This window comes from Lagenorhynchus albirostris, chromosome 4 (genome assembly GCF_949774975.1).
Source record: "Lagenorhynchus albirostris chromosome 4, mLagAlb1.1, whole genome shotgun sequence".
NCBI lineage: Eukaryota > Metazoa > Chordata > Mammalia > Artiodactyla > Delphinidae > Lagenorhynchus > Lagenorhynchus albirostris.
This window is the reverse complement of record NC_083098.1, coordinates 20,244,195-20,259,988: the sequence shown is the minus strand read 5'-3', so window position 1 is coordinate 20,259,988 and position 15,794 is coordinate 20,244,195. Positions and strand designations below refer to the sequence as shown.

Here is a 15,794-nt window from a genome sequence, read left to right as displayed (position 1 = left end):
TGTGTTTCCTGCCTAGAGAAGTTCCTTTAGCATTTGTTGTAAAGCCGGTTTTGTGGTGCTGAATTCTCTTAGCTTTTGCTTGTCTGTAAAGCTTTTAATTTCTCCATAAAATCTGAATGAGATCCTTGCTGGGTAATCTTGGTTGTAGGTTTTTCTCCTTCATCACTTTAAATATGTCCTGCCACTCCCTTCTGGCTTGCAGAGTTTCTGTTGAAAGATCAGCTGTTAACCTTATGGGGGTTCCCTTGTGTGTTATTTGTTGTTTTTCCCTTGCTGCTTTTAACATTTGATCTATGTATTTTATTTATTTATTTTTTTTATGTATTTTATTTTTGATAATTTGATTAATATGTGTCTTGGCGTGTTTCTCCTTGGATTTATCCTGTATGGGACCCTCTGTGCTTCCTGGACTTAACTATTTCCTTCACCATATTAGGGAATTTTTTCAACTGTAATCTCTTCAAATATTTTCTCAGTCCGTTTCTTTTTCTCTTTTTCTTCTGGGACCCCTATAATTTGAATGTTGGTGCATTTAATGTTGTCCCAGAGGTCTCTGAGACTGTCCTCAATTCTTTTTATTCTTTTTTCTTTATTCTGCTCTGCAGTAGTTATTTCCACTATTTTATCTTCCAGGTCACTTATCCGTTCTTCTGCCTCAGTTATTCTGATATTGATTCCTTCTAGAGAATTTTTAATTTCATGTATTGTGTTGTTCATCACTGTTTGTTTGCCTCTTAGTTCTTCTAGGTCCTTGTTAAACGTTTCTTGTATTTTTTCCATTCTATTTCCAAGATTTTGGATCACCTTTACTATCATTGTTCTGAATTCTTTTTCAGGTAGAGTGCCTATTTCCTCTTCATTTTTTAGGTCTGGTGGGTTTTTACCTTGCTCCTTCATCTGCTGTGTGTTTCTCTGTCTTCTCATTTTGCTTAACTTACTGTGTTTAGGGTCTCCTTTTTGCAGGCTGAAGGTTTGTAGTTCCTGTTGTTTTGGTGTCTGTCCCCAGTGGCTAAGGTTGGTTCAGTGGGTTGTGTAGGCCTCCTGGTGGAGGGGACTAGTGCCTGTGTTCTAGTGGATGAGGCTGGATCTTGTCTTTCTGGTGAGCAGGTCCACATCTGGTGGTGTGTTTTGGGGTGTCTGTGGCCTTATTATGATTTTAGGCAGCCTCTGTGCTAATGGATGGGGTTGTGTTCCTGTCTTGCTAGTTGTTTGGCATAGGGTGTCCAGCACTGTAGCTTGCTGGTTGTTGAGTGGAGCTGGGTCTTGGCGTGGAGATGGAGATCTCTGGGAGATTTTCGCCATTTGATATTACGTGGAGCTGGGAGGTCTCTTGTGGACCAGTGTCCTGAACTTGGCTCTCCCACCTCAGTGGCACAGCCTTGATGCCTGGATGGAGCACCGAAAGCCTGCCCTCCACACGGCTCAGAAAGAAATGGAGGAAAAAAAGAAAGAAAGCAGAAGATAAACAAAATAAAATAAAGTTATTAAAATAAAAAATATGAAGAAAAAAAATTTTTTAAGTAATAAAAAAAGCCCCAAAAATAAAAAAACGGCCAGACATATCCCTAGGACAAATGGGAAAAAGAAAGCTACACAGACAAAATTACACACAGAAGCGTATACATACACACTCACAAAAAGAGAAAAAGGGGGAAAAAAAGTGTATATATATATATATATATATATACATATAGTTGCTCCTAAAGTCCACCTCCTCAGTTTGGGATGATTCGTTGTCTATTCATGTATTCCACAGATGCAGGGTACATCAAGTTGATTGTGGAGATTTAATCAGCTGCTCCTTAACAGCTGCTGGCAGAAATTTCCCTTTCTCTTCTTTGTTCTCACAGCTCCCCAGGGCTCAGCTTTGGATTGGCCCCGCCACTGCGTGTAGGTCGCTGGAGGGCGTCTGTTCTTCGCTCAGACAGGACGGGTTAAAGGAGCAGCTGCTTCGGGGGGCTATGGCTCACTCAGGCTGGGGGGAAGGGAGGGGCACGGAGTGTGGTGCGAGCCTGCGGCGGCAGAGGCTGGCGTGACGTTGCACCAGCCTGAGGCGCGCCGTGCGTTCTCCGGCGGAAGGTGTCCCTGGATCACGGGACCCTGGCAGTGGCGGGCTGCACAGGCTCCCGGGAGGGGAGGTGTGGAGAGTGACCTGTGCTCGCACACAGGCTTCTTGGTGGCGGCAGCAGCAGCCTTAGCGTCTCATGCCCGTCTCTGGGGTCCGCGCTGATAGCTGCGGTTCGCGCCGGTCTCTGGAGCTCCTTTAAGCGGCGCTCTTAATCCCCTCTCCTCGCGCACCAGGAAACAGAGGCAAGAAAAAGTCTCTTGCCTCTCCGGCAGGTCCAGACTTTTTCCCGGAGTCCCTCCCCGCTAGCCGTGGCGCACTAGCCCCTTCAGGCTGTGTTCACGCCGCCAACCCCAGTCCTCTCCCTGGGATCCGGCCTCCGAAGCCCGAGCCTCAGCTCCCAGACTCCGCCCGCCCCGGCGGGGGAGCAGACAAGCCTCTCGGACTGGTGAGTGCTGATCGGCACCGACCCTCCGTGCGGGGAATCTCTCAGCTTCGCCCTCCACACCCCTGTTGCTGTGCTCTCCTCCGCGGCTCCGAAGCTTTCCCCCTTCGCCACCCGCAGTCTCCGCCCGCGAAGGGGCTTCCTAGTGTGTGGAGACCTTTCCTCCCTCACAGCTCCCTCCCACTGGTGCAGGTCCCGTCCCTATTCTTTTGTCTCTGTTTTTTTTTTCTTTTGCCCTACCCATGAGGTCTTCTGCCAGCATTCAGTAGGTATTCTGTAGGAGTTGTTCCACGTGTAGATGTGTTTCTGATGTATTTGGGGAGGAAGGTGATCTCCACGTCTTACTCCTCCGCCATCTTAAAGGTCTCCTGTCCCTCCCTTCTTTGTCCAGAAGTTTTCTCCACTTTTCGCCCTCATTTCACTCAACTTACTAAATTCTTGTTTCTTCTCCCACCACTAGCCTTGTGATTTGTTAAAGTTGCCAGTGATCATTTTAACTCTAATTGGACCTATTTGCCAAATCTGAGAGAATTTATCACAGCCTTCTTCTTGAAACTATCCTATGTTCTCTTTGTAGCTTTTTTGTAATCCCTTCTTGGTCTTTTCTTAACCTGATCATTCCTGAAATGTTGATTTTCCTTTGTTTGATTCTCAAATTGTCTCTCTTCTAACTCTGCATCAAGAATTTTTAAGCCTAGGGTTCTTTAGGGGTCCACAGACCTCCTGAAATGGTGTGCAGAATTTGGGGTGTTTCGTTATGTGTAACTTTTTAGTGAGAAAGCTTTCTCAAAGGCATTCATGTCTCCCCAAAAGGTTAGTAACCACCATTCTACATGGTTTTCCAAGGTAATCTTAGCAATTAATTTAGTTTTTAAACAACTAATATACACGAAGTCCTAACCATATGCAAGTATAATAATTCTCGTTACTTTCAAAACAGTTGTATAAAGTAGGTGCGATAATCCCCATTTTACAGACTAAGGAGACACAGTTAGTAGGTAGTTGTCATGGTTTTAACTCCTATTTATTTGCTGATGATTTTCAAGCTCACATTTCCAGCCTAGATCTCCGAAGCTTCAGATAACTCATTAAGTCATTTCTGTGGATGCTCCATGGGCTGTCAAGCTCAACATTTCTGACACTGAATTATCTTCTTTCCCTGATCCATTTCTCCTGTATTCTACATTCAGGGGCCATGTTAGGGAGTAATCTTCATTGCTTCCTTTGCTCTCCTACATTGGACCAATCTTCAATCCTACCGAATTTAAGTGGAAATTATTGCTACTTCAGTTCAGGTCCCGATCATCTGGCTTTATGTATCAGTGTCCTACCTGCCTAAAATGCTTTGATGACACAGCATTGTGTGGTGACAGGATAAATGGGATATGAGGCCTCCCATGATCCAAACCCTACCTACCTCTCTACAACCATCTCCAGCCTCTCCCTTCCCATAAGTTACCCTTCAGTTACACTGAATTACTTGGTGTTCCTCCTAGATGTCCTTTTATTTCTCACTTGTATGCCTGTGCTCATGTTGTCTCCTCTTTCTGGAATGTACTTCACTTTCTTTTTCATCCAGCTAAGTCCTATTCATCCTCAGGTGTCACTTCATGAGACTTGAAGGCCTCCTTCCCTGGGCTAACATGATTTGCTGAAAGGATGAGAAGGAAAAGAAATGAAGATGACTTCAAGGTTTTGGCCACAGCAACTAGAAAAATGGGATTGTCATTCTTTGAGACAGGAAAGACTGAGGCTTTATGGGCTAACATCATGATCTGGTTTTGGACATTTGGAGTTTGAATGACAGTTAGATTTCTGAGTGAAGTTATTGATTAGACATTCAGCTAGATGAGACTGGAATTCAGGGCCAGACTGAGATGTACATCAGCGTAGAGATGGTACTTAAAACGTCATGAGACTGAGTGAGAGTACCAGGGGAATGAACAAAGACAGAGGAGAATAGACCCAAAGACTGAGTCCCAAGGCATCTGTGTAGTAATAATCTGTTTATGGTATGTGTCCCCACCAAATGAGATCATGGTGCTCCTGGGCTGTTTTAGTTACCTTTTCCTTCTAAGTACCTTGTATAATATTGCATGTATAAGCTTTGCTTAGTAAATGCTTTTTGAATAAAATGAATGAATTGATAGATGAGCTAAAATGGGTGATATTAAACAGAGGTCACCAAGTCAAATATCTACAGGACTCAAGCAACAATGCAGGTAAAAGAAGCATCTTCAGTGTAAGTAATAGGGAGTGGTACAGGTCATGGGAAATTGAAAAGTACATGCTTTGGCGAAAGGGGGAAACCTGGACTTAACTCCATTTGATTGCTACCATGCACAATGTGGGTCAAAGGCAGCCAAGTTTTCTGATTTCAAGAGAAGCTGGAAATCTTTGACTTTTTTAATGTAAGATTTTCTGTGAGCCAAGATTCTGCAGGTCAGATGAAATTTGTCCTAAATCTGTTCATTATCCTGACAGGTCATAACCTCTGATCAAGTAGTTCAACATTATTTTATAGGTGAAGAAAAGCAGGTTTTTCTATTATCTCTTACTAGATAGGGAGCTAAACTTTACAGGCAGCAAATTACTTTTTCACCTTTTGGCTAAGATTTTAGGCTGCCTTTTAGCTCCAACAGAAAAGCAGAAAAACTGTAACCATGAAGGCTGCTCAATAAATATTGTTATATGTATTCTTCTGCTTTAACTCGATTGCTTAAATCACTCCTTTAATTTGGATTCCGGAGATTTAATTACCACATATATCGGTTTTCCCATCTGAAAAATGGGGATACTAATCTTTACCTTAATTATCTAACAGGGTTATTATGAGAATCAAATAAGATAATCTGTGTTTAAGTGATTGAAAGGCTTAGATAGAATGCAGCTGTGATGTGCTAGCACACCACTCCAGAGGTTAATCCAGGATAAGGCATAAATAGCTGCCTAAGCTTAATGATCTTGGCCAGTTTGATATCATATAATGGGCTCCTTCCCAGGCACTTAATTGTTTTTCCCTCTAATTTTAAATTCTTATTAAACTTTGGGATCAGAAGATTATAGAATATTGTAATATGGAGTGTCTTGTTAATGGAAATTTAAAAATATTTCTTTCACTGAATAAGATATGAGAACCAACTGATACTCAAAGCATTAAAAATCCATTACATCTAGTTTAAGGAGATGTGACATGATACATTTCTTAAAGCTTTACTAGTTTTTCTAAGTGTTGTTTATTTTCTGAGGAGGATTTCACTCTTAAAATTGTTTTCAGCAACCTAGTCATAAGTACTTCCACTTCTACATGATTATGGTTTTCTGAAGTTCCAGTTCATACCTTGTATCATTCTATGTCACTTTGTTATTAACAGAAAGTTAAATGGCTTTTAAAATCAACGTGGTTAAAAAAAACTCATATTTGCCATCTCAGTATTAATTTAGTATTGTTAAAAGTTGATAGTGTATTATTCTTAAAATATAAGAAGCATTTGTTGTCTCTTATTTTCCTTTCCATTGTTTTCTTCTAAAATTTCAGAAAAGATTGCTTGAGCATCACTTTTAGACAATTGAAATCATGTACAGATTTTGGTGGTTTTTGGTGGTTTTATTTTTATGATAGGGTCTCCAAGGTAGAAAAAACCTTTCCCCCCCCTATTTCCTGGATTTTATTAAAATTTTAAATTGAAGTTTAATTGACTTATTATATTAGTTTCAGGTGTACAAGGTAGTGATTCAATATTTTTATACACTCCAAATGATCATCATAAGTCTAGTTACCATCTGGCACCATACAAAGTTATTACGTTTATTATTGACTACATTACCCTTGCTGTACGTTTCACCCTTGTGACTCATTTATTTTGTAACTCGAAGTTTGTACCTCTTAATTTCCCTCACTTATTTCACTCATCCCACCACCCCCCTCCCCTCTGGCAGCCACCTGTTTGTGCTCTGTTCTCTTTGAGTCTCTTTTGTTATGTTTGTTCATTTGTTTCATTTTTTAGATTCCACATATAAGTGAAATCATATAGTATTTTTCTTCCTTTGACTTACTAAGCATAATATCCTCCTGGTCCATCCATGTTGTTGCAAATGGCAAAATTTCATTCTTTTCATGACTGAGCAACATTCACATCTTTTTAATCCATTCATCTATAGATGGACACTTTGGTTGCCTCCATACCTTGGTTATTGTAAATAATGCTGCAATGAACATAAGGGTGCATATATCTTTCTGAGCTACTGTTTTTGTTTTCTTTGGGAAAATGCCCAGGAGTGGAATTGCTGGATCATACGGTAGTTCTATTTTCAGTTTTTTGATGAACCTCCATAATGTTTTCCATAGTGGCTGTACCAATTTACATTCCCACCAGTAATGCACAAGGGTTTCCTTTTCTCCACATCCTCACCAACACTTATTTCTTGTCCCTTTGATTCTGACAGGCGTGAAGTGACATCTCTCAGTAGTTTTGATTTGCATTTCTCTGATGATTAGTGATGAGCATCTTTTTGTGTGTCTGTTGGCTATCTGTATGTCTTCTTTGGAAAAATGCCTGTTCAGGTCCTCTGCGCATTTTAAAATCTGGTTTACTTTTTGTTGTTGTTGTGTGAGTTCTTTGTATGTTTTGGATACTAACCCCTTATCAAAAATATGATTTGCAAATATCTTCTCTCATTCAGTTGGTTGCCTTTTCATTTTGTTTATGGTCTTCTTTGCTGTGCAAAAGCTTTTAAGTTTGATGAGGTAGCATTTGTTTATTTTTGCTTTTGTTTCTCTTGCCTGAGGAGACATTAAAAAAATATACTGGTACAATTTATGTCAAAGAGTGTTCTGCCTCTGTTTTCTTCTAGGAGTTTCATGATTCCATGTCTTACATTTAGGTCTTTTTTTTTTTTAAGAATCAATTTCATTTATTTATTTTTGGTTGCATTGGGTCTTCGTTGCTGTGCACAGGCTTTCTCTAGTTGCGGAGAGTGGGAGCTACTCTTTGTTGCGGTGTGCAGGCTTCTCATTGCAGTGGCTTTTCTTGTTGCGGAGCACGGGCTCTAGGCACACGGGCTTCAGTAGTTGTGGCGCATGGGCTCTAGAGCCCAGGCTCAGTAGTTGTGGCACATGGGCTTCGTTACTCTGTGGCATGTGGGATCTTCCTGGACCAGGGATCGAACCCGTGTCCCCTCCACTGGCAGGCAGCTTCTTAACCACTGTGCCACCAGGGAAGTCCCTACATTTAGGTCTTTAAAACATTTTGAATTAATTTTTATATATGGTATGAGAAAGTAGCCCAGTTTGATTTTTTTGCATGTAGTTGTCCAGTTTTCCCAACACGATTTACTGAAGAGGTAGTCTTTTCCCCATTGTATAGTCTTGCCTCCTTTGTTGTAGACTAATTGACCATGTAAATGTGTTCATTTCTGGACCCTCTATTCCATTTCATTGATCTATGTCTGTTTTTGTGCCAGTACCATGCTGTTTTTGATAACTGTAACTCTGCAGTATAGTTTAGAATCAAGGAGCATGATACCTTCAGCTTTGTTCTTCTTTCTCAAGATTGTTTTTAATCTTTGGGGTCTTCTGTGTTATCATACAATTTTTAGGATTATATGTCCTAGTTCTGTAAAAAATGCCATTGGTGTTTTGATAGGGATTGCACTGAATCTGTACATTGCCTTGGGTAGTATGGTCATTTTAACAATATTCATTTTTCCAATTTATGAGCACAGAATATCTTTCCATCTGGTTGTATCATCTTCAGTGGCACTGGGAAACATGACCATTTTAAATTGAGGCAAAATAACTGAGATACACTACAGTGTGAATGAAATTTGCAATTTGACTATACATCTCCATTTCTACTTTTTATAGCTTAGAAACTCATTTAGGATTAATGTTTCTTTGTCACATTTCTGCTAATGAAGCTTACCAATTCTGAGCAAGAAATCCTAGAGTTTTCAGGATTTTTTAAGATTATTATTCAGAATAAATGTTTCAGTAGAAACATTTTTTTAAACTGTAAGTTGGCTTCCTTTTAAGATCTTATATTATTGTTTTTATATAAATCAGATCATGGCTTGTAGTAATTTTTCATTTATTTAAAAATATGTGATACCTTCAGGGATTTCTATTATGAACAACCCAGCAGTTCTTTACCAGCTGTCTCTATTCTGCTTCTTAGCAAATCCTACCTACCACACATATACTTAGAAAGATTTCTTATCACAGGATTATGATTATTTATTAAATTATAACCTACTTCCTTTCAAAAAAGATTTGAGATATCTTACTGGATTGCACACATATCATAACATGAAAATTAAAGACACTTATTTACAGGGGAAAGAAATTTAGAATGTTGAGATACAACTAAAGAAAAAAGTTAATACACATAAATATATGCCACAAGGTCCCACACAACTCTTCAAAGACAACTACATATTTATACTTAGTTCTAAACTTCTGATAAGCCAAAGCTAAAAGGACAATATTATCACATAAAAAGAAATACTGTCTTAACAATATCAGTAATAATAATAGTAGCATAGTAATAGTAACAAAAATATTAATAAATGTAGCTAAAACTAAATAAGCTAACATTTTTCTGGTTATGAAATTTGAGAAAATTTTCTTCTCAAATTTAGTATTTTGGATGCTTAAGAGTAGGACATGGCATCCTTAAGAATAGGACATAGAGTCATAGAGTGGAAATATTATCAACAATATTCTTAAGATCAAAACAACTAGTTTTGTATAGCTGTTGCCTATAGTATCCTTCAATGTAAATTGAGAGCCTAAGGCCAAAGCACAATGCAGTAAATGCAATTCTCTGTAAGTAGGTAGTACAAAAAACCAGAACTATGAAATAAGCTTTCTTAATGTCTAGATTGGTCCAGGCGTAAATATCAAAACTATTTATTAGGCTGGGTGAACTTTATGCCCTTTAATTAGTCCTTCATGAATATTATTTCTTGCACTTTGACTTTTTCAAAAATTGAAGTATAGTTGATTTACAATGTTGTGTTAATTTCTGGTGTAGAGCAAAGAGGATTATTCATATGTGTGTGTGTGTGTGTGTGTGTGTGTGTGTATATATATATATTTATATTCTTTTCCATTATGGTTTATCCCATGATGTTGAATACAGTTTCCTGTGCTATACAGTAGGACCCTCTTGTCCATCCATTCTATATGTAATAATTTGCATCTACTAACCCCAAACCCCCAGTCTATCCCTCCCCACCGCCCTCCCCCTTGGCAACCAGAAGTCTGTTCTCTTTGTCTGTGAGTCTGTTTCTGCTTTGTAAATAGGTTCATTTGTGTCATATTTTAGATTCACATATAAGTGATATCACATGGTATTTGTCTTTCTCTTTCTGACTTACTTCACTTATCTTGCACTTTGACTTTTGATAAAAGTTGGCCAGTGATGGACAACTGATTATTTGACAAATGTTTTGGAATAATTATTTGGTTTTACTAATTGAAATACATGTATTTTTAAAACTCATATACTTCAAAAAGTATATATTTTAAAAATCAACTGAGCAAAGACATACAAGTGAATGTCACCTGATGAAAATTAAGATGCCTAACTTAGACTTTGTCTTGAGTTGGAACTGGTCTACCTCTGAATAGAGGAGGTCTGGGATGACTGTAGACAGTATGAAGATTTTTCTCAGAAAACAATTCTGAGTCTGCTCCAGGATAAGGGCAAATCAATAAACAAAGTTCCAAAGTTCTATGCTCTAGACCATGGCTTGGACAATTTTAGCCTGGAAAATTTTCAAAGCAGAATTACCCATAGAAAAATTTCAGAAATCCATTTGTGAAATGTCTAAGTTTGACAGCTTTCTAGTCATTCTTCTGGGGAAAATGACTTGTGAAATGTACCCCATACTAATAAAAATGATTGACATGCTGTTTAGAATTGTTGGACATAAACCAGTTAAACCTTGGAGGACATCTGCCAGAAATATGAATTTGAGTTTACAGATAATTGACCTTAAATGAACTCATTCTATTACATGTTAGGAATATTGTGTATTGAGCCCAGTACTACCACAGAATATTTCTCTTTTTAGTCCCCCCACCCCCAAGGGGAATTATACTCGGGTTATAATATTGAGCTTGGTTTCTTTCAATTTCTAACACTCTTAATAATAAGACTGCTGTTAACTGGGTATTTGTCGACGAGTTAGCAAACTGTAAATGTCACAATTTTCCACACAACTGCCAAGAAAGGTGGATAATTAAAATAAGTACTCAGGGCTTCCCTGGTGGCGCGGTGGTTGAGAGTCCGCCTGCCGATGCAGGGGATACGGGTTCGTGCCCTGGTCCGGGAGGATCCCACATGCCGCGGAGCGGCTGGGCCCGTGAGCCATGGCCGCTGGGCCTGCGCGTCCGGAGCCTGTGCTCCGCAACGGGAGAGGCCACAACAGTGAGAGGCCCGCATACCGCAAAAAAAAAAAGAAGTATTCAGAGGCCTTCTGAATTTCCACTTACTACCATGCACCAAAACTTTACGTTTTAGAGGTGCTCTCAGTGACTGAACTTGTGTATATATCATACTCGGTCACACAAAATGGCTCCTTTTCTCTACCAATGACCTCACACCTCCTTTATTAACATTTCTAATTTAACTCATGTGCTATATAGCATAGAGAATTCTAGGAGTAGATCAACAGACATCACCGTGGGAGGCTGGGGGTATGGAGGAAGGAAAAAGAAAGTTAGCATGTTCTAAGGCTTTAAAAAAATAACATTTTCCCTTTAACTTCTCTTCAAAAATTGCAAAAATAATATGAGTTTAGTGAGAGTGAAATAGAATAAAGATAAAGAAAAAAATGAATGATTAATATTTTTTCTCACCTCCTCTCCCTGCCACCAACCTGGTGTATATCCTTTCGCACATTTCTACATGCTCATTCATTCACAAACTGACTGGTACATATTAAATTCCATGGGTCTTGAATTCAGCTGCTCCATTCTCTCCACGGATCTGGCCTTGGACTCTGTGTTTCCTTCTGGATACCAAGCGGTTGCTGTAACATCTTGGGTTATGAAATGAGGTGTGTTAAGAAACATCAAAGAGCGCAACACAGATGGCTCTGGGAGCTCAGCTAGTATGACTCAGATGGCTGCGGATGACTTTACTGACTGGGGCTGGAGATGTAATTCTAGGACAGCTTCTGCACACATCTCTCCTAGGTGGAGATGGCTGAAGAACCGGCTCAGTTGAGATTGTTGGTGTTGTGTCTGTGTGTGCCGCTACGGCACGGTGGTCTCAGGGTAGTCAGACTTCTGTGGTGGCTCAGGTGGTTTCAAGGATGAGCAGAGCAGAAGCTCCACGGCTCTTTATGACCTCAACTTAGAAATCACATGGCAAGCTGCGCTCGCTCCTTGGCCAGGTGCTCCGGCTCGCGTTGCAGCCCCAAGCAGCTCAACTCCCTGAGGTAGCGGCCCATGTCAGGCTGCTCCCGCCACTGGACCTCTGGGAAGCAGTCTCGGAACAGCGACGCCAGGTGCCCTTCATCCTCTACCTCCCCAAGAGCAGCGGTGGTGGCCGTCACTGTGGCTGAGGCCGTAGCTGAGACGCGACTGTAGCCCTCGCCGCCATCTTCTCAGCAATAGCATCTCTTCCCCTCCTCCTCACCCAGGGAACCAGTTCCGAATCTCGGATGGGAAGCATCCTGGGTGCACTTCCGGTCTCTATGGTTCTCGCTAGGCCGGCTTTCTTTCCCCGATGGTCCTCCAGGCTACAGAGTGTTAGTGTGGGGAACGACTGGAAAACGGCTAGAGAGGCGGGGTTTGAAGCTGCCAAGAAGCGGCTGGGGGCTGACCTTCTGTTTCCGGTGACTGAGGCACGAGGACCCCGTGTTCCAACCGAGCTGGGAAATGCGGCCTCTGACTGAAGAGGAGACCCGTGTAATGTTTGAGATGATAGCAAAATCTTCAGCTGCTGGTCGACAAGCCCGATGACACCTGCTGTTTCAGGCTGCACAACGACTGGCTGTATTACGTGAGTGAGAAGATCTTGAAGTTGACTGCCAATATCATCGGTGACAAGCAGGTATCTTTGGGAACGTGCTTCGGAAAATTCACTCAGACCCACAAGTTTTGGTTGTACATCACAGCTCTGGATTACCTAAAACCCTATGCCAAGTATAAAGTGTGGATAAAGCCTGGAGCAGAGCAGCCCTTCTTGTATGCTAACCATGTGCTGAAATCTGGACTAGGTCGAATCATTGAAAATACTTCTCAGTACCAGGGAGACATGGTGTACTCCATGACAGACATCCCTTTGGGCTTTGGGGTGGCAGCAAAGTCTACACAAGACTTCAGGAAAGTAGACCCCGTGGCGATTGCGGTATTTCATCAAGCAAGCACTGGGGAATATGTGTGGCACGAAGAGACATTGATTTAAAACAAAGTCATCACGAGGACTTAGGGCTGTGTGGAAGGGCCTAGCTTTGGTTCCTTTGTCTGTTTAGGCTCCACCGTCATGTTGAATTTTGTCAACTGTGACCTCTTCAGGGACTTCTTAGTTTAATATTCTCTCTATCATGGAGAAATGTAGGCTACATTCTTATAATGCAGAAATGGCTCAATAATGGAGTTTCAGATCGTTGTGATTGTGGCTAAATAGAATACTGTGTTTTCTGTTTGAATCAGAGGGCTTCTTGTTTTGAGTAACAGTCTAAATTGTTGGAATGGAGAAAAAGAATATCTTATTGTTATCTGTGATCACACTGTTTTCCAAACACATGATAACATGATGGATTTTCTTAATTATTTATTAATACTATGAAAGATAGATATTGCCATATCAGAGTAGTAGGCCATGTCTGGGATTTTACAAATGAAATTTGGATAAAATAGTAAGATAAGTTTATTCTGCTGATTTTCTATATGGTAGGTGCTGTGGGTGTGGAAGAAAAACTTGGATTCAAACACCAGTTCTCACATCTACCAGCTGTATGGCCTTAGGTGAGTCATTAAACTTTAATAATTTTCATTTCCTTCTTCTGTTTAAAAAAACAACTTAACCATCTTCCTAAAAAAAGTTTTTAGAATTAGAAATCATGACTTTAAAGCACCTAGCACTGTGCCTGGCAAATGATAAGTGTTGAATAAGTGGTAAGAATTATTTTTATAATGCTTACACTAAGTATTTCTGCAACTAAGAGTAGGATCATATGAACAGAATTTGATTAGATCATCTTGACTTTTACAAGCGGTTTTCTCAATCTTTCTTTTTCTTGAATGGTATAATCCCGGGCTGAATGTTATTTTTATCACCTTGATTTCCTAAAACATAATTTCTCTTACAAATCTTTTGTTTTTTTAATTAAAAGAATTTAAATTGAAGTGCAGTTGATTTACAATACTGTGTAAGTTTCAGGTGTAGAGCAAAGTGATTCAGTTTTATATATTATATATATATTTTTTTCATATTCTTATAAGTCTTTACTTATCTGACTGGGCTGGACAAAAAGCACTAATCAGAGATCCTGAAATAATTCAGCTCTTCCATCTTTTCCCCATACCTTCCAAAATTATTTTTTAGAATTATTAAAATATTTTTTAATAAAAAACATATCACAGACAAAAAGTTTTTAAACTACCTGTATTGTAAAACAATTTCTTTAGTGAATGTACTGCTTATTTTAAATTCCAAAGATGACATCTCTAAAAATAAAGCATTTTTCAATTACCAAAAAAAAAAGAGAAAGAAATCATATGGTATTGCCTCTTCTGTACCCTATTGGTGGACAGAGTCACAAGCCCAGTGAGATCCAGGGGATGGGCACATGTGCTTACCTCTTGATGGGATGATGGGTACAGAATTTGTGGCCACTCCCAAAGAGTTTTCCTGTGAAATATTTATCTAAGAAGCTCATATTCGCATTATATCAAAGTAGAATATGGAAAAGCTAATAGGCTGATCATTTGTTTTGCTCCTTTAAAAGTTGCTGTTTTAAAAATAGGCCTGACTGTATTCTGAGTTTAACCAGGCAAGACCAATAGACTGCAATAGAGATTATAAGTGTCAAGGTCAGCCTGTCGGAGAAGACCTTGACTAAATCATGGCAAGAATTCTTTATTAGATACTTTATTTAGCTTAAGCTGTTAATCAGCTCTTCTAAAGGTGCAAACTTTCCTGAGAGTGAGGTAGAAATAGGCCTGGGTCACAACGTTTAGGGTCATGGCCCTAAAAATAGAGCTGAGAAAAGCAAGCTTCTCAGGTGTCATGTGTGACTTCATGATCTCACCCAACACAATAATACTATTGGATTTTCCGTCTCCAAGTTTGCCTTCATTAGTGGTTCCAACAGTGAAACTCAGGCCCTGCACAGTCATTTATTATACCTAAGGTTTTATAGTGCAGCAAAAATTTATAGTAAAACCATGACTAAGTGGTGGCCATGGTACTAAATGCCAGATATAACAATGATTAAGGTAGGGTGGGGCTTCCCTGGTGGCGCAGTGGTTGAGAGTCTGCCTGCCGATGCAAGGGACATGGGTTCGTGCCCTGGTCCGGGAAGATCCCATGTGCCGCGGAGCGGCTGGGCCCGTGAGCCATGGCTGCTGAGCCTGTGCGTCTGGAGCCTGTGCTCCGCAACGGGAGAGGCCACAACAGTGAGAGGCCCGCATACCACAAAAAAAAAAAAATAAGGTAGGGTGGCTGCCTTCAAAGAACACACAGTCTGGTGGGTGTTTCAGGCACATGAACAGATAAATTGCAACATAAGACATTACTTGTAAATGAACCATGTGATCTCAGAGGGAGAAGATTTACCTGCCTGGGTGTTCACAGTGGATTAGCACCTATAACCGCTCCATCTCTGTCCACACCTGAGCCTTTGAACCTTCTCTCCTATCTGGCCTACTAGGATGTCACTTTGATAGACTTCAAACCTGGTTTTTCCCTCTGCCTAGAATTTTTGCTTTTATGACTGACTTGGATATTTGTCTTTTGTCCTAATATTCCTCCTCCCTGCAATACTTTGTCTCAGCCCTGTTTTTATGGTCTCTGTGCTCTAAAGGCTGAAGGTAAGAGATTCATTCATTAAAATATATAAGTTGAACAGTATTCTATGCTGGGCAAAATGTTAGATGCTGGGGATACAGTGGCCAGCCAGTTAGAGTTCCTGTCTGTTGCAAGGATCTTACTTCTAGTAGGATGCCTCCTAGACTCTTGGAATTAGGAGTCTGGGCTGGTCAAATGTGGGGTGGGTTAGACCCGGAGAAACTCAAGGAAACCTTTCTAACCAGGTGCGATTTGA

At 40.3% G+C, this 15,794-nt stretch overlaps 1 pseudogene; it reads left to right on the top strand.

Moving 5' to 3' along the window:
• The first annotated feature begins 12,402 nt into the window (after positions 1 to 12,402).
• Positions 12,403 to 12,931, top strand: LOC132519598 (60S ribosome subunit biogenesis protein NIP7 homolog; annotated as a pseudogene).
• The last annotated feature ends 2,863 nt before the right edge of the window (positions 12,932 to 15,794 follow it).